The 24,210-nt window shown below is 36.8% G+C and overlaps 1 protein-coding gene across 1 annotated transcript in view; it reads right to left on the bottom strand.

Annotated features, from left to right (window-relative positions):
• The window catches only part of LOC106879933 (uncharacterized), a 43,551-nt gene extending 24,288 nt beyond the window's left edge, over nucleotides 1–19,263 (bottom strand). The window contains exon 1 of the mRNA XM_089358420.1: nucleotides 19,245–19,263. The gene's annotated coding sequence lies outside the window, so the exon portion shown is untranslated. The remainder of the gene's footprint in view (nucleotides 1–19,244) is intronic.
• Nucleotides 19,264–24,210: the final 4,947 nt, after the last annotated feature.

Genomic DNA, 24,210 nt, shown 5'->3' with positions numbered 1-24,210 from the left:
AGCCTTCTGGCTTGCCAGTCCTCAGTCAAATCATCCAACCCATGCTAGCATGGAAAGCGGACGTTAAACGATGATGATGAAACATATATATACACACACACACATATATATATATACACATACACATATATATATACACACACATATATGAATGTGTGTGTGTGTGTGTATTGTTTGTAGACATGCATGAATGCTTACAGATAGTATTTCAAAATCAATCCTGCCCAAATTACTGTTTACAGAATTTTCTTTCATTATTTTTAGAAAAAGCATCTAGAATAGAGACAGCAAAAGAAATATCAAACATATAACCTGGTAGCTATGCTTGATGTGAGTGCAATTTGACTGACTGAAACAGTGGAAAAGCCAGCCATGTACAAGCACATCACCACTATCACCACCCTCCTTCTCCTCTTCTTCATCATCATCATTTTAACTTCCACTTTTACATGCTTGTATGGCTCAGATGGAATTCATTGCAGCAGATTTTCTATAGCCAGTGTTGTGGTGAAATCCTGATACCCCTGTGGGATAGCAAGTCAACTGTCCTAAACTGTATAAAGGTTCATGTGCACTGTCAGTGAAGGACAGTGAGGTGTGTGCAGGTGTTTTGTGAAGACAGTTGTAGAAGTCATTGAGAAGAGATATTGTTAGTTTTTGATTAATATTTGTATTATTTTAAGTCCATGTTATAAAGTGGCAAATACAGTTAGTTCAAAGAAGGACATAACAGTGTCAATGAGATACAACAGCCAGATGTCCCCCTCTGACATCAACACTCACCTGTTTCCAAACAAGGTAATATTTCCTCATGGCTGGATGAGTTTCCATGGAAGAGTAGAAACATATGGCACTGTTTGTATGACATTGATGCTTGCTTATAGCTATCAGATGTTTTGAAGACAAGTAGACACAAACACACACACACACACACAGACATCCATCCATGCATACACACACACACGATGAGCAAGTCAAAATATTGAAGTCACTATCAACCATTTCTTTGGATAAAACGTACTCTACTAAACAGTATTGAGTAATCTTTCACTTTAATGTTTAATCGTTTTTATACATATAATATGACATAAAACAAACATTTATACATGTATATATGTTATATATATATATATATATATATAATACAAAGAATATATATACATGTATACACACATATATGTACATACTTACATCTACATGTGTATATACATGCATATCAGGGTACAGGACGTTAGAACAATAAACTACAGACAACGGAACGAACACATAGGAAAACGGAAAGCCCCTTGGAATATCCCTTCATCAGCTGTCTCTATTCTATCTAGACGTTTCGAAGACCAGACTATATATATACACACACACACACTGTTACAACAGGTTTCTTTCAGTTTCAATCTACCAAAGCCACTCCCAAGGCTTTTATTGACCTGGAGTTATAGTAGAAGACACTTTCTCATTCAGTCTCACTGCATGCAGTGGGAGTGAACCTGAAACCAGGTGGCTGGGAAGCAAACTTCTGAACCACAGAGCCCTGGCCACACCCATCACAGATACAAGTATTTCTGGGTGGGTAACGGAACTGGATTGGTAGAATAAGTATATTGTTCGAAAAGAAAGGGATAGATAAAATTATTGAGATAGAGTATGTGACAGGTTCATTAAGTTTAAACTTATCTTAGATAACATGGTAACTATGGTTTGCACTGAATAAGCAGTCCAATGAGGATTGACAGATGAGAAAATGCAGTTTTTATGAGGTCCTCGGACAGACAACCTTGATAATGCATGACAGTGACTTTGTTATCACAGCTGGTGGGTTTAATGGATATGTTGAGAATCACCATGATGGATACCCTGAAGTTCATAGAGGCTACAAAACAAGTGGAAGGAATGAAGAGGGATCAATGTTTTGGGAATTCTATGATGTAAATGAATTAACCCTATGCCACACCAACTTCAGGGAACCAACCAACCTCACATGTAAACCAAGTAGTCGGTGATAAATCTAGCAAAGCTATACCATTTAGGAAGTGGTTATGCTCAATATATTGAAAAGGAGTGGGTAAGATGTATCCATTGTAAACTATGGATATATACAAGAGATGCAGTGGGGATCACAGGCAGGCCGACAGAGAAAAAGGACCTGGTCCGTAATAGAAGCATTGGAGTACATAAATAAATAAATTCTTAGAAAGCTCCCTAAAAGTAATTGATAGCTTCAGTTATATAGGCAATAGAGATGGGTGGTCAAAGTATGAATGGTTCAGAAAAGGTTCAGGGAGTTGTTTTCAACATAGAAATCCTCCCTTCATATGAAGGACAGATTGTATAACTTTTGTATATGATATACAAGTTTGTATTGCAGTGAAAACACAGAGGATTTGACGTAGAGGATATGTGAGAGTTGTAAAGAAATGAAGCAAGCCTGTTCTACTGGATGTGTAATGTTAGTGTACATGAATGATGGAGCATAAAAGGACTGAGAGGAAAAGTGAGTATAAAGGAATCACAAATAGTGAGCAAGAGAGAAGGATGGAGTGTTCCTAGACGAGAAGGTGGATCTCAAGAGGTGAAATCTCATGGAGTTAACAAAGGGCAGTAACAAATGTGGAGATATTGTGCTGGATAATGACCATCCAATCTATGTTTACATACGTGTGTGTGTATACATGTACCAGTGTCCCAAGTTTGAAAGTGTTTCGTTAAGAAAACAAGTGGTGTCCGCCAAATCAGAAAGATCCCCCACACACACACATAAACAACTGTGTGTAAATCCCTTTAGAACTTGACAATTGACGAAAACGAGTCCCTAAAGCAATCGACTGTTTGCGTCCGACCAACTAGAAATAATAATCAAATCTTCCAATCTTATAACCCATTAAAAAGGATTATAAACAAGCTGTGCCAAAATTCAAGAAGTGGTGGTTAAGGCTGGAATTACTTTGACTATAAATAAGTCCGTTTGGTCAAGGATGACTTGGCCTTAACAAATAATGAAGCTGATTAGTATCAGTTAAGTTGTTAGTCATAAACGCAAGCAATAAGCTTTACTTTATATTTACAGAAAATTCGCAAATAATAATAAACTTACATTTAGTTCTTCTGTTGTATTGTATGATTTGTATTTTTAGTTGTTATTGTTTTTAATTGCGAATAGAATTGATGTTCTAAATAGTTTAAATACTAGTGAAGTCTGGAAACTTTTAGACCATAGCGTGGGTAACAACCGTTAACGATTTGAAGATTTGAGCTACTTTGGTTATTTCTTTTTTAATTTAGAAGTTACTGAACAAACGGGTTCGCAAGGTTAATAGCTGTGGTATAAATAATTTAGAAATATTTAGAAATAACGATCATTCTTTCAGATTTCTTTTTAAGTGAACGTTAGAATTGTTTTGTTTACCAATCACTGAAATATGGCCATTTGTATGTTTCTTTTTTTCAAAACATCGAAGAAAAATTGCTAAGTCAAGATTGAGAGATGAATTTTAAGTTTTAAAATTTAGATATATTTGAAATAAATAAGTGGACAATGAATTGTGTAGTAGATAGATAAATATATAGGCATATAAAAATGAAATAGACGAATTAAATTTACGAAATGTTTTTCGAAGTAACGAAATTGGACTGTCTGCGCCAAAGGTGGATAAAATTTTACAACCGTACATAATTAAGAATGCACCGTTTAATGTGCATCTTAGTTACTGTTGGTGTTGAGTCAGAGTTTCGACGATACGTTCTCAACAAATTGACACTCTTATCTCGCAATTCTGTTTCAATTTTCGCGTCACCAATTTGTAAACTCTGATACGTTAATATTCAAAATTTACTTTGAAATTCTAAAAAGTAATTTGTTTTCTTCTGCAATGGCGGATGCAATCTAAGTTAGGTACATAATTAAGAATACACCGATCAAATTTAATTTTAATTTATAACTGGGATTGATTTCTCGGCGGAATTCTACTCTACGAGCGGAACAAAATCCTGAAATACCGCGATCTGTCGGCCAACTACATTTTTCATCCTGTGGCGTTCGAGACGTTTGGTGGGGTCGGACCACTAACTGCGAGATTCCTGTCTTCACTGGCAACTCGCCTTGTAGAGGTAACTGATGAGGCTCTTGAGGGCGCTTGGCCGTTCCAGCGCATCAACCTCGCCATCACTCGCGGCAACGCTGCAAACGTGCTGGCGTGCCTCAATAGCCATTAGAGAGGTTTCCCAGCGCCCCCAACTTTTCAACCCAAGGTGATGAATTGTTTTGTTTTGTGTTTTTTTTCTTTATAATTTTTTCAATTTTGTTCTCCGTTTTGTCCAGTTTTCTAATTCAATTTTGTAAAACGGTAAACACTGTGAAGGCAATAAAAAAGATTCTGAAAGTCCGCCGATCAGCGATTACACCCGTCTCCTGAGACAAGTGTAATGGTAAAAGTTTACCGTATTTTTTCCCCTAGTTTTTACATTTTGCCACTCAATTTCGTGTCCAATTATTTCCCCGTGAGATTATAATAGCTATTCCGAACCTCTGCAATAATAATAATAATAATAATAATCTTTCCACTATAGGTGCACGGCCTAAAATTTTAAGGTAAGCGGTGTAGTCGATTACATCGACTCCAGTTTTCAACTGATACTTATTTTGTGCAAAGTCGACCTCAACGTAATTTGAACTCAGAACATAAGGACGAACGAAACGCTGCTAAGCATTTTGGGCGGAGGTAAAGAATACGCACACCACCCGTTTTCGGTGTTACCCTAAACACTGGGTGTGCGTATTCTTTACCTTCGCCAAAACAAGGATATAAGCAGTAAGATAAAAGTAAACACTTGTTGGAATTCCGATGAGTATCTGCTCATTAGAGCGATGGAATCACATGGACATTACGGAGGTAAGAAATACGCACACCACCCGTTTTCGGCGTAACCCTAACCCTTAATATACAAAACTCTTGTTTTGTATATTAAGATAAGGCGGTGAGCTGGCAGAATCGTTAGCATGCTGGGCAAAATGCTTAGCGGCATTTCTCTGTCTGTACGTTCTGATTTCAAATTCCGTCGAGGTTGACTTTGCCTTTCATCCTCTCGGTGTCGATAAATTAAGTACCAGTTGAGTACTGGGGTCGATGTAATCGACTATCCACCTACCCCAAATTTCAGACTTTGTGCCTATAGCAGAAAGGATTATTTATAAGAAATAAGGTAGGAAAACAATAAGCTTTTACTAATTGTATAACATACTATAGAGTTTCGTTTTTGTAGGAAAAAAAAGAAATGGAACTAATATGTAAGGCGGAGACGGACTATATGTAATCTGAACCCCCCCCCCCTTATTTTTTTTTTTTTTGTACGGAATCCCACGTTTTAGGCTATGGAGATTCCGATTCTGAAAAAAAATGTCCTCATGACCAAAATCACAACATTCTCTCTGAACGGGACACCAGTCTGTGTCCAGGTTAGTCATTTTCACCTGAATGAACTGGAGAAACGTTAAATGAAGTGTTTTGCGGGAATCGAAACCATGATGTTGTAGTCGTGAGTCTAACACCGTTATCACTAGGTCACGTGTCTTCACATAGTGGTGTGGTACCAGATTAAATACTTTCCAGTATTTACTTCCTTGTCTACATGTCCTGTGCTCAAATTCACCTGCCACTGAATTAGGCTTTTCATGTTTCTGGGTCGGTAAAGTGAGTACCAGTAAAATACTAGGATTGATTTAGTCAATAGGTTCACCCCTACAAAGGGGGCAGATATACACTAGTGTAGCTAGAATGTGTGCCGCCCCCTGACCCCACAAAAAACACATATTCTTTTCTACTCTAAGCACAAGGCCCGAAATTTTGAGGGAGGGGCTAGTCGATTAGATTGACCCCAGTATGCAGCTGGTACTTAATTTATCGACCCCGAAAGGATGAAAGCAATGTCGACATCGGCGGAATTTGAACTCAGAACGTAAAGACAGACGAAATACTGCTAAGCATTTCGCCTGACGTGCTAACGTTTCTGCCAGCTCGCCGCCTTAACACAAAAAACACATTGACTACAGCAGACCCAAAAATGCTGCCCCTACTGCCCCTCCCCCAGATACGCTAGTGCATATGTACTATTTGTAAAAATCAATGTTACCAAATTAAAAGGTGGCGAGCTGGCAGAATCGTTAGTGTTGGGAAAACCCTTTGCAATATCCATATTGGTTCTTTTCGTTCAAATCTTACTAAGGTCAACTTTGTTTCATTTTTTTTTTGTTTTTTTCGAGGTTGATAAAATGAAGTACCAGCCAAGTGCTGTAGCCAGTAGAATAGACTAACCTTTCTTTTTAAGAATTGCTGGCCTTGTGACTAAATTAGAAACAAACAAAAATTTTAATAATATTAAATAATAAATTGGCGCAGGAGTGACTGTGTGGTAAGAAGCTTGCTTCCCAACCACGTGGTTCCGGGTTCAGTCCCACTACGTGGCACCTTGGGCAAATGTCTTTTGCTACAGCTTCAGGCCGACCAAAGTGGATTTGGTCGGCGGAAACTGAAAGAAGCTCATCTATATATATATATATGTATGTCTGTTACCCCCATCACCACTTGACAACCGGTGCTGGTGTGTTTACGTCCCCGTAACTTAGCGATTCTGCAAAAGAGACTGATGGAATAAGTGGCAGGCTTAAAAAGTAAGTACTGGGGTTGATTCATTCGACTAAAGACTCTCCAAGGCGGTACCCCAGCATGGTCACAGTCTCATGACTGAAACAAGTAAAAGATAAAAGATACGAATCAAAAAGTAGGGTCTAAATTGTGTGTCCCTAAAACTACGTAGCTTTGTACCAATGCTAGAAACCCTTTGTTATCAGGAAACTTAAATGAAGCATGAGTGAAAACCTGAAAATTAATGAAGGTAAATCGATATTATAGAATTCTGAATATAAGTCAAAATAACAATTAAACCTGAATATATTAAGTTTGGAAGATAAAGTAAACGCAAATCGATCTCGTTAATAATTATGAATATTCTAAGTTTGAAGATAAATGAAGTCAGTGGAAATGTGTTGCCTCTCATCCTCTTGGAGTTGGTAAAATAAAGTACTAGTAAAGCAGAATCGCTAGCACGCCGGGCGACACATTTAGCGGTATCTCGTCTGCCGCTATTTTCTGAGTACAAATTCCGCCGAGGTTGACTTTGCCTTTCATTCTTTTGAGGTCGATAAATTTAGTACCAGTGAAACACTGGGATCGATGTAATTGACCAGTCCCCTTCCCCCAAATTTCAGGCCTTGTGCTTTCAGTAGAAAGGATTATTATTATAATTATTACAGTGGCAAGCAAGCAGAATCGTTACATGCCTAGCGGCATTGCTTCCGCCAAATAACATTCTGAGTTCAAATTCCACCAAGGTCGACTTTGTTTTTCATCTTTTCGGGGTTGATAAAATAAGTGCCAGCTGAACACAGGAGTCGATGTAAGCAACTTACTACCTTCCCCGAAATTGCTGATTCGGTTGCCAGGTAACCTATTCCCAAAGATGGCCTTCTTCAGTGAGATTGAGACTGGAAGCAAGCCTCAGAGAGGCGGAGACATCGTCATCATTCCCTGTGGCTGTTGTTCGGGGTCACTTTCAGTGCCCCCCAGTGCCACAGGATCTGCCTATCTCGAATTGGTCCTGTCAACCACGTCCGCTCTCAAGAAAAACAGTGTACGGGAGGACGAATGTCATGGATCGACGCTGTCATCACCTTCGATGGGCTCTCATAAGCAGTAAGCAATGTTAGCCATCATATAATGCAGGGGTAGGGGATGAGGGGCATGTGCCCCCCCCCCCAAGAAAAGAAATGCGCCCTTCTAAATAATGTTATTATGCCTTTTCTCCTGAAATTGTATTCCTTTCTGACCTTGTGCCCTCCCTTCGAAAAATTCCTGGGACCGGCCCTGTAATGAGTATCTTTGGAAGGGTTCGTTTGTCACAACGGGTAATATCAGGAAATATGGCAAACAATAATTATAATTGAAATTTTATAGAATTTCTTGGTAATAAGAGTAATATTAATTTTCAAAAGAAATTATTTATTACCTTAAAATTAAACATATAGATATGTTATTTTTCTAAATCTTAGCATAATAGCAATCTACTCCATTAAAGACTTATCTCTGTAGAATTTTATTAAAATTTGTGTATATTTTAGGGATCTAGTTTTTTTTTTTTTCATTTGCAAAATATGCATATTTTAAAAGGAAGTAAAAAATCTGAAAATCGGCTATAATAATGTAGCCTTCCAGTGTCATTGCTTTGAAGGTATGATGTTGTGCAGAAAAAAATTGGAGAAAAAAGTTACGGAGGTTTAAAAATCGAAAAAACGGTATTTTTAGCCAAAGGCGAGACAGCAATTTTCTGCGTTTAGCGGAGCGGTGTCAACTTTAAGGTTGTACCCTGTGAAATTTATAGTTTAGTGTCTAACCTGTTCATTGTAGGTTCTAAATAAACAGAAATACCCTTTATAATTAAAAAAAAATCGTTATATTAATATATTTGTCTGCATGTGTTTACTTTATGCGCGCTTCAGTATTATGTATACCTGCCATGTATTTATGTACATCTTTAATATATAAGTGCATGTGTGTGTGTGAAAAGGGGGCGTCTGTCTCTAAAACTCCAAAGTTGAGTAACGTTTTCATGTTTGGATTTGTAAATTATAAGAATAACACTGGTCAACAAAGAATTTGTTCCAAGGAAAAGAATATCTGTATCTTATATGTTTTTTGCATGCAGAATTCAAAAATAATGTCATATTATCTGTATCACCCACAGTTTCTCTGTTCCACGATATCCCTCTCAGTTCCTGTTACGTGTGCTAAATTTCAGTTAAATTGGTGAAATGTGAAGCTAACGGTTCAAGAAATACTCCTAATTAAAAATTTTATGAATAGAATTAACCTAGTGAAATCCAGCTATCTGAGTCAATGAGTCCCAAAAAAATGTAAAAATACTAAGTGTGAAAAAATCAACAGACAACAGTGAACCACGACGCAGCGTGCGATTGTCATGGTAACAAGCTGCTAATGCCACGCAGTCTGTTGATAAGCTAAAATTACCCAAATTTCCCAACTTCAATCAGATTCTTTAATTTACGAGATAAAGTAATTGGTTGGTCATAATTAAAATTCAGAGTTGCATCGATACACTAAAACTAAAAGCAATCTGAGCAAAATTAAAGGGGACTAATTTTGCGAATGAGAAAGACCAGATCCTTTTTCAGGAAGTTATAAGGCACTTTATCCTACAATTCTTGTGTTAAATCTCTGTCGCTCTCTTTCACCCTCTCTCTCCACTTCTCTCTATTCAATGAAAACCATGACCGTAGAAATAAACAAGCCAACATTTATATCGGTCATTATGATACCTGTTTCCCTAGAAGTTTTTTTTTTTTCTCTTTGTCAAATAAATAATTTCGTGAATAATCTCGGGTTAAGCGAAGATTTTGAGCCTGTATTTGTAAGAGAAAGGATGAGCATGAGGAAGAGAAAGATTAAAAATGAAAGCGGGAAGGATATTAAATGGAGTAACGAGAGGGAAAGAGAGGGATGAAAATCAGAGTCGTGAGAAAATTATGAATAAAAAGATAGGAAATTCTTCTGATATTTTCTCATGAAAAAGTAATTGAGAGAAACATTGACAAAAAAGAAAAAGGAAATCAGAGAGAGAGAGAGAGAGAAAGAAATGAGGTGAAGGGAAGAAAATATTGAACTAAGAAAAAATGTATATGAAAGAGGAAAGGTTAGAGGAGAAAAGTGAATGAAGGGGAATGTTTTGCAAGGAAATGTAAGGTAAAGAAAGAAAAAAAAGAGAACTGATAAAGAAGTGGCAGTAAGAGTCAAAGAAATGGAGTGTATGAAAGAGAATGAGTGTAAGTGAGGGAAAGAGAGAGAGAGAGACGTAAAGAGTATGACTCTGTGTGTGTGTGTGTGTGTAAGAATAAGAGAGCGAGAGAGTAAAAGAGAAACGTAAAACGTATGACAGAATGAGAGTGAGAAAGAAGAATATAAGAAGAATAAAAATGATAGAGAAAGACGGAAATCTGTTGCGAGAAAAATACGAAGCAAGAGGACGGGCAAAATGTGAAAGATTATTGGAAAAGGGGAAATGTGAAAAACAGATTGAAGAGAAACACGAATAGGAGGAGGGGTGGCGAGAATAAAGCATAGAAGTATGTGAAGAAGAAATGGAAATAGCTGAGATAAAAAAAGGGAAGAGACGAAAAAAGTTTGAGAGAAGAATAAGGTGTAATAAGAGAAATGAAGGTATAGAAATTATGAGATTGAGAGAGTAAGAGAAAATGATTGTTGAGAGAGCTGAAGTAGGATGAAAAGTAAGAAGAGTAAAAAGAGGGAGGTGAGAGTGAGATGTACTATCTGATAAAAACAGAATTGGAGAGATGCGAGAAAGAGAAAAGAAAGATTAAAACCATAAGATAATGTTGAAATGGCTGCGGAGTGTGGAGAGAGAGAGAGAGAGAGAGTATAAGCGAGATGGAAAGATAAATAAGTCAGGGACTGAAAGACAAGTCTTGTCCTCTATTGTAATTCCATTCACGACGATGTTTTAGGTCGCCTTACTGCTTTTATATTGACCCTAGAAGGATGACAGGCAAAGCTGACTTTGGTGAGATTTGAACCCAGAACGTAAAGTATTTTGTTCGACAACCCCATAAAGTGAGAGTAAAGGGGTTGAAAGAAAGAGACTAAGTAAGGTGAAGGATTGAGAGCAACATGCGTCTAACAATAGGTACAAAAGGAGGGAGTGGTGAACAAATCGACCCGAGTGCTTGGCTGGTGCTTAATTTTATCGAACTTGGAAGGATGAATGGCAAAGTTGACTTCGGTGGGATTTGATCTCAGAATGTAAAGAACCGTAACTAAACTTTGAAATTATTTTGTTCGACATGTGAGAGTAAAGGGAAGAAAGAAAGGTTGAAATGAAGAGACTGGATACAATAGACCGTCGATAGAAATACTGTAAATCCTCGAGTATAATCCGCATTTTTTTCCCAAAATTTAAAGGTCAAAATCCCTAGTGCGAACTATATACGAAGTTAAAAATGAAAAATATTTTCTAAGCAATGTCCGAGTCTCTATTTGCTATCCGGCAATGTTTATTCAGACGCATTTTGTGATGTCGGGCTTGTAACTAATAGTGATAAATATGTAAAGGCAATTTATTTAATATTTATTTTTCATTGATGGTATTACTGTTATTTCTTTATTTTCTGCAAAGTGCACAAAAAAGCTACACGTTTGCATTATGTTATATATACAATAATAATAAAGGACGTTACCGTATATATGTTTACAAACCAAGGACGTTATATAGACCTCCTTGACTCAAGTTAGAGAACGGGTGTGTATTATACACAAGGTTTAGGTTTTTCAGAGGTACAGCCCCCTAAAAATCCCCTGCGTATTATACTCAAGGGCGGACTATACTCGAGGATTTACGGTATGGTTCTATAGGTACAAGGCCAGAAATGTGATTGGGGCGGATAAATGAGTAAATCAACCTCTATATTTAGCTGGTATTTTACTTTATCGGCCACGGAAAGATGAATGGCGAAGTTTGACCTCTGCGGGATTCGAACTCAAAATGTACTGAGCCAGAACACAAATACTTAAAGATGTTTTGTCCAATGCTCTAACGAACCTACCAATCCACCGCAAACGTTGTAATATGAGAAAGACTTATTAGATGTGAGTGAACGTGATTTAAATTTGTGCATAGATAGGATGTTGGCGGTGTTGGAGAAAAAGAAGTTGTAAGTCAGAGAAGGCTTAAGAGAGAAAGACGGAGAGGGAGGAGGAAATAGATTCACCAATGATATATCGCCACTTGCTAGTCACTGGCTTTTGTAAAACTTAAAGCTGGTCGCCTTGTAACAATAGTCAGCCGATGCTTTTCATTGATATTCATGATTGATAAATAAACCCCTCAGTCCATGTGTTACTTTCTCATAACAAATGATTGTCTAAGAAACGATAGGCTAAAATAAACATCGGATGTTCATTTTGTTTCGACATGTAAGCAAACGCTTCAGCAACTTATATTCGGCTTGCAGTAACACGTTCATAAGCCTTGTATCTTATCGGTTCCTGTCATCATGGTACGACTCGACCGTCTTCACGTTTTTCTTTATTTATTTACTTTTAGTCAACCATATCTAACCCAGTGTTTTATTTCAATCTGATACCTATTTTATAGATTTCAATTTATCGAACTGCTTATTTACATGAAAAAAAAAAAAGATTCAACATAACAGCTGGCGGATTGGCAGAATCGCTTGAGCACTGGATAAAATATTCCGCAGTAGGCTTATGATACCGTTTCGGCGCTGCTTATTTGGCGGCGCTGATTCGAAGCTAACTTATTTGACATCGGACGTTTTAATGTTTCTCTTGCTCTCTTCCTCTTTTTTTATGTTTCTGAGCATATTTTTCTTTATGTGTAGAAGAGGAAAAGTGTTTATATGTCAATCAATAAATTGCAATCTCGCCCCCCCCCCTTCTGTCTGTTTGTATATATTTCTGCACTTGTGTGTGTATTTGCATCCAATGCCAAAAAGTACTGTCGCCCAATCAGGCTGAATGCCCACTCAGCTGCGCCAAAGCACCCCATTTCGTCCATAGTATTTGGCTCTCTGCACACTGAAATCAACCTTACCTTTCATCACTAGCGTAGCTAGAGTGTGTGCCGCCCCAGATCCTAGAAAAAATACATACTGACTACAGCAAACCAAAAGTGCCGCCCGGGACGGACCACCCCAACCACCCCCACCCTAGCTACGCTAGTGCCTTTCATCCTTCAGGGTTCGACATAAAAAAACTAATCCAAAGCGGTGAATTAGCGGAACTTCAAAACCGTCCAACTGGATTCACTTAGGTATTTGTTCCAGGTCTTTACGTTCCGAGTTCAAATCTTACCATAGCCTGCTTAGATGGTACACTTAAACTCTTCGCCCAGTTTAACACCATCACCTGACACTTCAAGTTCCTTCAGAGCAGTGGTTCCCAAAGTGGGCAGTATTGTCCCCCTGGGTGGGGGTGGGGGTTAAGTTCCAAGGGGGCGTTGAAGAAAAGTGGGGCGATAATGGGGTAGCGATTGATGTAAAAACAACAAAATAATGGGTTCATTAGGTTAAGTTTTGTCAAATAAAGTTGCTTTCAATTTACTTCAGAAAGGGGTCTATGTTAGTGATGGTTAGTTGAGGTGGGGGCGCTAGGAATATGGCCTGGGCGTCAAGGGGGCGGCAGCCTGAAAAAGTCTGGAAACCACTGCTTTAGAGGAATCCACTTCGTTAAAAACACTTGGGCCTGGCTTCCCGTTTGAAGATACTTTCCTCTCTCTCTCCTGGTTTCGGAAACCCTGTAACTGATCATGCGCACTTGTCTTCCTTCCTAAACTAAAAATAAATAAATAAAAAGATATGCGACCGGCTTCTGTACATCTTTTCATACTCCACTATTAAGTTGGGTCACCAGTTTTAGCGGAAGAGGTTTTATATATATATAAATATGTCTGAAGCATGATGGCTTCTGATAAGTCTTTATAAAGATTAGATATTTGTTATACTTAACTTCTACGTGAAGTATAAAATACATCAAGGAAAATCAACCAACACAAAAGAAATTTAAAGAACTTTACCACTCAACTCATAAGCAGTTTGATAACACAGAGTAGGATTTAATGAGCATCGTTTCAGAGCAAAAGATGAGATAGTGCTATCATTTGTTTTTTAAAGATCTTGGCCAGTTTGGTGAGAAAAAATCGCTTGCTCTCTTATCTAGATGATATCGCTAAGGAATTCGGAATATGAAGTACAAGACTTCGGTGGTGTCGTAATGAAATGGGATCGTGAGCTCGGTGTTGACTCAAGTCGCTAAACGATGATGATGATGATGGTGGTAGTGGAGGTGATAGTAGTAACAATGACATCGGTGGGAGTGATGATGATGATGATGATGATGATGGTGGTGGTGGTGGTGGTGGTGATGATGATGATGCTAGTTTACCCATAGCTGGGACCTTTACAGGTGCTACCACTCCGGGCCAGAGTAGACCTGGGAACAATAGTGGCTGAAACCAGGGCCCCTGGGTCCCACTATCGCAAGTAGTTTAATCATACCCAGATAGTTATGGTATATTTTTCTTGATAATTCGATATTTTATACTTTTAATGTTTTTCTTTTCTTTTTTTTTTCATAGCCATATTTAATCAAATTTTTTTTTCTATTCTTGGGCATTCCTAAAGAATAGACTCGGAAATTTCCAGTGCGTCAAAAATCGTGATTCCTTTTGATTTATATATTTTAAGCCTCGTAGATTACGATTTTGCAAAAAAAAAAAAAAAAGCGGGGGCGGGACTTCCTCCACTTTTCCGGCATTTTATTTACGAAGTTTTTCTTTTCTTTCTTTTTTTAATGTCAGATTTATGTTTAGCATATATTTAAGAATTACGATCTCTGATGTTTGAAACGTAAATCTGAAAAAAAATTTTCAAAATAAAGCCAGGTGTGTGTGAAAGAGAGTCTGCTTTATTTATTTATTTGCAGAATCATAATCAATGATGCTTAAAACATACATACCAATCAGCGGTGTTGCAAAGACAAATAATTTTCTATTTTCTAAGAGTTGGAAGGGCTATGATATTTCTCAGTTTGTAGGATGCCTACACCTAGATTAACCTTTCATACTCAGAAATAACCATTAAGAGATGATTAGCACCTTCCGAGTTTCAGCCAGTGACTTGTGACGTCACATTAATGAAGAAAGTGAAGTGAAGACCCGAAATGTGGATTTGGTTTTCCGGTAGCTTATTTCGTAAGCATCAACAATGAACCTTTGCGTTGATGGGTGGTACATTTAACTTACAAATGTCTTCATCATATTTTAGTGTTTATTTAACACCAGGCTGAGCTGACCATCATCTGTTACATTTTACCTTACTTTTTTTTTCCTTGTTTTCAAACAGACAATGTAAAATTTGAAGATTTGAGGGCGTTTGTTAGAATGACAAGAGGCCATGTAGAGAGTCTGCTCACTGGAGAGTAAAGGTAGAGCCTGGATGATATTAAACACGTTTTTTTCAGTAATTGTGACACAAGACAATCGCAAGATCAAGTCTTCGGTGACGCGACAATTTTAATAACACTAGACACCACGGTACATGAATACATACATACATACATACATAAAAAAGGATGAACTGTCCTTCCCGAGCTATAGACTCTTAAAGCTAGTTTCCCGGATTCTATGACGTTTATATATTACCCCTAGACGGGACGCGAAATTTTTTTCCCACGAGAGTTCCGGACCTCAGTAATGAACTCATTTGCATACAGCCAATCAGAGCTCGCCTTGACCTTGTTGTCAAGTTAACAAACACTCTACCAAGTAAACGCAAGACGAAGAACGATGTTGTAAGTCGACCGATTGCCGAGTTATGCCTGATTTTAGGAGACAAGTAATTAGATAGATTTGCATCTATACCTCTCATCGGATTTTGTTAGGGCCCCGTATGGTAAAGATGTGGATGGGAAAATGTGGGTAGAGGGTGATGTGCTAGCAACCCTCTCCCCTTACTGTTTTACAAAGTAAACAACAACACAAATAACTACGCAGAGGTAGCCATGGTTGGAACAAGAAAAAGAACAAGCATTCTTAAAAGAGAAAAGAAGCATGGTCATTCCTTAACCAAGTGACCTTATCTTATCGACCATCACTTGTTATGCGCTCATAAATTAGTTTGGTAGTTGAGCTCTGATTGGCTGTATGCAAATGTCTTCATAACTGGGGTCCGGAACTCACGTGGGGAAAAAATTTCGCGGACGGGACACCGGTTCGTCGCAAGATTATTCATGTTTGCCAGCTGAGAGGACTGGAGCAATGTGAAATGAATTGTCTGCTTCTGAATTAACATATAGTGGTTGAGTACTCCACAGACGCGTATCTTTAATGTACCCTTCAGTTACAATAAGAGTCAAACAGTGTGTGACAAAGCTGTACCTGCTGAATTACAGGTACAATCCACCTTACGGGCTTCTTTTACACTTTCCATCTGCCCATTTATTTCACTCATGAGATATGATACGATCCAAAGCTACAGAAAATGACATCTTGCCCAAGTGCCAGGCGCTAAGATGGAACCGGGATCTTGTGGTTGCAAAGCGAAATTCTGAGTACGCCTACATACATATATTCATTCATGCGCGCACATGCACACAACCATAAAACCGCATTCCCACCTGGCACCTAACATCCTCACTCGTTTTATTTTTCTCTTTCCTTCAACCACTTTTGCACGTTCATTCTCCTTTATATTCGTCGGTAATTTTCTTCGGATGAAGGACAAACATCCGAAAAGTCAAGTCTATCCCTGTCTTTTAGGTGCTAAACTAATGCTTAAAACCTGTTCCTCCACTGTTAGCCTTCTTTCTTATGTTCAGTGTCTTCGTATGTATGTATGTATGCGTGCATACATGCATGTATGCATAGTATGTTTTTGTATGTATGTTTTACCTCCACAGAGACAACATTGAAAAGAATGAGATCCAGAAGAACCCATTGTCACGGTGGCATGTCTATTGTCTGCAGATGCATCTTAAGTTTTTAGGGCGAGTCGGAAAATACCAAGATATTTCACAGATTTCACTTTATTTTTAAATACACCGTAGTGGTGCGTGTGTATTAATTTACGGTAAAATTGAAAATATGTTGTGTATTGTAGAAGTATAACCGATTAGTGCATATAATTTTTAGCAACTAAATCTTATATAGACCCCCCTCCCCATAAGGGTCAAATGGATCCGATTGAGGACCAATGCCCTAGCATCTTAAAAAGACACTTCCGATCATATTGAGAGACTGAATAAAAGGTGGTGGTCATGGCTGGGATGTTTGAACATGGATTTACTTAATCAGGTGGTACTAAACAGATCGTGTTAATGCTTATCGGTGGTTGGGGGAACCTATATATGGTTGCTTAAGGTGCTAAAAACAGCAGCCGTGTGTCTTGAACCTACACTAATGCCGTTAAAAAACTGTGGAACACATTGGGTAATGTTGTTTCAGGATGCATTATAGTAATAAAAGGCGGTATGGTAATGACCGGAACGTTTTTGACCATGTCTGCCCGAGCCCTAAGATAGCCACATAGCCCTAAAATCACAGTAAATGCCTTTTAAAAAGTGTGTGAGATAGGATAATGCCTTAAATAGGCGCTATGGTCATGACTGGATTGCCCATGACAATGTCTGCTCCAGCACTAGATAAAAATAGCAGTCATATATCCCTTAAATCATACTGTTAGTGCCTTTTAAAAAAGCGGAACATTATAAAATTGTCTTAGATACTATATTAATGAAAGGCGGCATATAGTCATGAATGGAGCACCTTTGATTATATATCTGTTCGTTTAACTTATGATCCTAACTTTAAATGACAATAATGTGATAGTAACACATGGAGCAGTAAAAAAATATTTAGGCCAACGTATATTGTTAATTAAAATCACATTCAATTTACTGATCGGAATGAGAGAAATGAGTGATACTTGTGCGACGTGTTGGTATGCATTCAGTAAAACCAACTAATAAAACGTGTGTGTGCGTTCGTGTATGTATGTGTATATATATATATATATATATATATATATATATATATATATATATATATATATACGGATCCATATATATCCCTAGATCCAGTCACAGCTGTGAACTTGGAACCTAACTGACGTGCAACTATAGCACTTACTCAGCGTACCTATTCGTTTAGATCACAAGTGAACTAAACCCCTCATATCCTATATATATATATATGTATATATATATATATACATACATACATACATACATACATACATACATACATACATATAGACAGATAGATAGATACACACACATACGTAAGTGTGTGAGAGTATGCATGTACGTATGTATGGATAGATAGATGTACAAAGGAGAGAGAGTATCTAGGAAGACATTATCCAGTGTACTTCCTTACTTAAGACGATCGAACATTTGGCTGCTATTTCTAGCAATTGTAGTGACTATATAAAAACTCCGTTGTGTGGTTGTGCCATCATGAATGTTGTTTAACCTCAAGCCGATATATGCTGAGGCATTCCAGCCATGACTATCCAGTCTTCTCAAATACAGTGTACCCTTTACTACATTATTTATCTAATACCGTCTCTCTTTTAAGCCAGTAGGGTACAGTTTGACGGAGATTTGGCTATTATTAATTTGGAAATGTATGCATGAGTATATAAATTTATATAATATACAATCATACATGAATCTAAGAGCTGGAATAGGATCACCATAAAATTTGTGAAGCTCCCATTAATATTTTCAAAAAGAAAAAGTTGAATAATTTAATTTATTCGTTTTGTTCTTGAGAATTAGTTGTTAAAAAAAAAAAGTTTGTCTAGCACAAACTTTTACCCACCGATCAACAAACTCTGGTTTAATGTTTCCTTTCGCTGTAATATCTACTTACATCAAGTATACAAGCTTACCCCCCGAGTCTACTGGATCATGAAGTCGGAAGTTGACTAGGTCACAGAGGGTTTTTTTTTTTTTCTTTGACGATCGAGAGTGCAAGGACTCACCCCTGAACAGGATGCTGGTCCTTCGTAGTGTTAACTCCCAGCTGTCACTGATACTCATTCTTAATTCGAGTGGGGTTGAGTGGAGCAAAATGAGTGGAATATAGTCGCTTTCTGAAGATGGAGACTTCATCGCCCGTTTCGAGAATCGAAACTACGATCTAACAATCTTAAGTTCAACACCCCTAACTCAGTCATATACACATGTGTGCGCACAGCCATATATATGTACGTATATAGACAGATAGATAGATATGTGTGTATAGATATAACTAACCCCACCACCTTTTTTTAATTTAATAATTTAAAGTACTTATACTTTAAATTCAGCATTATAATAAATTTCCATACATTCACTGAAAGCTCCTTGAACTGCAAACCCCAAAGTCCATCTACGCCTTAATTCGTGTCTGATTAAACCCAAAATCAACAGAACTGAGCTAATGTTGGACTGTGTGACGGACCCTCCTCGATCACAAATATTTTCTTCTCCACTTTGGCAACTTTATACAGCGTAATTTACTTAATTCTGTGATCAAAATAAATGAATTAAATCAAAAACTGACTTAAATTGGAAAATAAAAATAATATAAACGTACTCACATACATGTATATAATATTTATATATATTGAATTCCTTCGTCAGGAATGGGGATTTTCGAAGGGATAGTGGATTTCATACAACCTAATGTGACATTCCAAAACGTATTTGTATTATTTTCGATATACTGTACCTTCCCATAAATTCGGCATACACTACACACTCATTCACAGGTATATATGTATGTATATAAATATATTGATTTACAGTGGGATATTCCCTTTAGCGATCTCTGATTACAGTGATTTGAGTACAACTGGAGAATATATCTTTGCCTTAAACTTTTGCCAAGCTGAACTTTTTTAAAATAACCAGGAATTCAGATCCATCCCAATATAGGATAGCTACACTCTCTGCTACTTGCTCAATCTAATTAAGTGAGTATCTTCGAGTCGTAAAGAAACCCCTGATTAATCCTGATCAGGCAACCCCCATTGGGTCCTAAATATGCTCTATCTCCATCAAGCAGAGGGCCATACAGTACATTGTCAGGCACGCAGTTGTTGATTGCTGGGCATTTCGGATTCTTTCTTTTGATCAGTTTCTTTCTTGTATGCCTGTAGATTCTCACTGATTTTAACTTCTGGCTGAGGTGTTTATTCTTTTAGGCCTTTAAGTCTTCCTTTCATTATATTCCGATGTATTCCTGTATCAAATTACGATCTGGCATTTTCTGCTTACGTGTGACCATTTCCCTCTAGCCTTTTTAAAAACACATCCAAATTCTAAATCTAATCACATAGTTACATGTAATATTTACGTCTAACCAGTGAGTAGTACAGTATATCCTTCTTCCTTGTTTCACAAAATTTATCAATGTTGTCCTAAGAAGAAACCTGTTTTCATCACTTTATGTGTTTCTTTTTCCTCCGGACGTTGCTCATAGCTATATAATGACTCAGAGAAAATATGAACACCTTTTCCCAAGTTCCTAACATATTCTACTCACTTTGCGCTAACAAGAAGCCTTCCACTGCAATTTACTCGTTCTTTATCCTGTTTTGATGTTTTGATCAGTAAAATAATATGGAAGAAAGGTTAGAGAGAAGTTGTGACATGTAGACATTATAAGATTGCTGTTCCGCCAGGGTTTTGGAATCGGATTTTAGCCTCGAAAACATTCGCTAATTACACGAGTACTTGGAATTTACACATACAAATACGCGCGCGCACGCGCACGAGCGCAGATGTTTGGATTAATTTATGAATAATCACAGACACATACATATACACACATACGTGTATAAATATGTATATAAATATATACAAAGTATGTATGCATGCAGATATGTATACAGGAATACATATTAGTGTATAAGCATGTATGAGTGTGTACGTGTGTGTGTACATGAGTGTGGATGCTTATATATATATATATATATATATATATATATATATATATATATATATATATATATATATATATATATATATATATATATATATATAATGGATTACATTCGGTACATGTTGAAGATCTGATATCAAAATCGATATGTTTATGAATAAAACACTTTCCCCCCGTTTGATAAAATTCAACAATGGATATTGCTTGTCCAAGGTAATAACATCAGCAACACATTAGTATTTCTATTAATGTATAAATGGTGGGGGATACCGAGTGTATTTGTGTATAAATATATGTGTCTGTACGTGTATATATAAGTTACGTGCATTAAATAAATCGCCGGTGGTGGATTGCAACGAAATAATGGAAAGTGAAGTGATATAGCATAGCTGAAGGACGTCAAGGTAGTGTTTATACATACATATATACATAAGTACGTACGTGTATATATATATATATATATATATATATATATATATATATATATATATATATATATGTATATATGTATGTATATATATATATATATGTATGTATATATATATATATATATATATATATATGTATATATGTATGTATATATATATATATATGTATGTATATATATATATATATATATATATATATATATATATATAAATACATACATATTACATACACACACATATATACATACATGTGAGAGTATGAGTATGTACATGCGTGTCTACGTATGAGTGTTTGTGTCTGCATATATATATATATATATATATGTGTGTACACACACACACACACATAATGTATGCATATCTGTGTGTGTGCGCGCGCGCGAGTAATAACACATACACACGACATGAATGTAAGTGTTTCCACGTCGTCGCTAGTGATTGGTGGAGCGGCTTCCAAACCCCAATTTCATAAAACTCACCACGTAACACGAACATTTCTTGTCCTCGGGAAGGTGATTAAACAGTTGGCTAACCTACTCAGCCAATGTAAACTATGGTTGACCATAAGTACAATAATTGCATAATCAGCTTAGCCCCCTCGCGAACTACTTGTACAAGAAAATAAAATAGTTTAAAATAAACGCAAAGATAAATGAATAGTAAATAAAGGAATGCCGGCGGCCTAGATTCATTCCATTGTGCCTATGTTTGTATGACTTTCTCAATAAATTCTGAGAAAAAAAGAAGAATTATACATTTTAACCGTATAATTATTAAAAAATTTCACTTTTACATAATAAACAACTAGCTTTATAGTTTGTGTAGGGAAATCTGCTAGGAAAGCAAGTAGTGCTAACATATTTAATATGCCAATATATTTAATGTAGTGAAACAACATTATTTAAATTTACATCCCTAATGAGGAAGAAAAAGGAATCTTATTTGTTTAATGATTAAATCTGGTCTAGAAAAAATAAATTTAAGGGAGACAATCACAAAAGTTAAATTAATCAAAAGTAGAATATGAACATACAGGCACAGGAGTGGCTATGTGGTAAGTAGCTTGCTTACCAATCACATGGTTCCGGGTTCAGTCCTTCTGCGTAGCACTTTGGGCAAGTGTGTGTGAGTGTGTATATGTTTGTTTGTCTGTGTTTATCCCACCCCCATCGCTTGACATGATGCTGGTGTGTTTACGTCCCCGTAACTTAGCGGTTCGGCAAAAGTGACCAATAGAATAAGTACTAGGCTTACAATGAAAAAGTCCTGGGATCAATTTGTTCGACTAAAGGTGGTGCTCCAGCATAGCCGCAGTCAAATGACTGAAACATTTAGGTTTCCCCCCCCCCCATACTTGAAATAACTGAGGGATATAAAGAAGTAGAGTGAATAAATAATAATAGATGTGACAACTTTATGGAATATTTGAAATGGCACTTAGGTTCAGTAAAGGTGTAGAAGAACTAGGGACAAACTCCTACTACCCTGTGAATAATTGCCTATTGCACGTATAAATTGATCACTTCTACTGAAAAAACTTCTCACCCACCACAAGTCCTTGTTACAATATTATAATCACTAAACCTCACCAGTCTCAAGGGGCCAGCAAAAGCCATGGACACAGCTCCTTCCTTTAGTGCAGAATAAATAAAAATCCAGGGAAGCTCAAAGTAAATGAGATACTAAATAACTAAACTTTATCATTGGTCAAGGAATGAATTTTGGCCAACAAATACTTCTAGTTAAAAGTGCAGAATTGGAAGCCCACGCATTAATCTTTGTTAAATTTTATTCCTGTTATCAGATCATAATCTTGAAACAATCTGCATGAGGCCATCTTTGGTTCTATGATACAAACTTCCTGTTTTAAAATGTTCTAAATTAAAACCTTCCATAAAAATTTCATGTCAATTTATGTTCCAATTAATAAAGGAAGAAGTTATTTTACTAAATACTTCATTATTTTCAAAATCAATTGAAACAAAGGCAGTGAATTTCAACAGGTTAAGCAGATCTTACATTCAGAAGCATCCCAGCCATGACCATCCAGTCATTTTTTTATTACTGTAAATCCCAGACTATATCATCCAATGGTGGTAGGGTGTGATTTAACCCTTTTGATACCAACTCACTTGAGATTGCTCCTGTTTCTACGATACAAATTCCCTGTTTTAAAGTGATCTAAATTAAAACCATCCATAAAAATTTCATGTTAATTTATGCTTCAAACCTCAGTTTAATAATGACTAATTTCTTCATTAATTTCAAAAATAATTGAAAAAAAACAGTGTATTCCAACAGAAATATGGTAAAAGGAGAGCTAAATCACTTGCTACTATCCTTGAAAATATAAAAACACATACATATCCAGGGTAATGTAGTCCTAGATACATTATACATTAATCAAAGACAAGATGATCATGGCTGAAACACTTTTGATCAAAGATTTGTATGGTTAAGTCTAACCTTGGGCTACACAACAACAACGACAAATGTCACTTCAGATTGATATTAATGATTGATTTAATATAACAGAAACCAACTCTTAAGTCAACCTTCTCTTGATGTTTCTACATGTGGAATGTTTAGGTGTTTCAAAAGCAACAGTGGTTAAAGTGAATGAAATGGGTTTAGATATGATGCAATGCCAATTTGCAGACACACCTTACTAGAGAATACCCACTGTCGCATGTTATATGGTACTAAACTCCCAGCTCCACTTCTAATAAAGTGGATTTTTATTCTTGATTGTGTAATTAACTCATTAATTATTAAATACAACTGTACAGTGCTTGACTCGGATATTGTAATAGCTGGCACTTGTGGAAGTGATTTGGTGAAGGCCAAGAGGAAATGGGTCAAAATAAGATGAGGAGAAAGAAAAGTGATTTACTCATCTATAGGGAGAAATAACTTCCCACAGAGAGGGTAAAAATAGAATCATTACAGACTGGAATATTTACTGATGTATGAATGTGTATATATGTCTGTATATGTGTTATCTACACACACACACACATACATATATATACACATCGTGAAAAAGTGCCACTCCCTAACAGTTGAAGGAACCCGTGGAAGAGGTAGGCCCAGGAAGACCTGGGCTGAGGTGGTGAGGCAAGACCTTCGAACATTGGGCCTCACCGAGGCGATGACTACTGACCGAGACCTTTGGAAATGTGCTGTGCGTGAGAAG

The sequence above is a fragment of the Octopus bimaculoides genome, chromosome 10 (assembly GCF_046866305.1).
Source record: "Octopus bimaculoides isolate indiv1 chromosome 10, ASM4686630v1, whole genome shotgun sequence".
NCBI lineage: Eukaryota > Metazoa > Mollusca > Cephalopoda > Octopoda > Octopodidae > Octopus > Octopus bimaculoides.
This window is presented reverse-complemented; position numbering and strand designations above follow the sequence as displayed.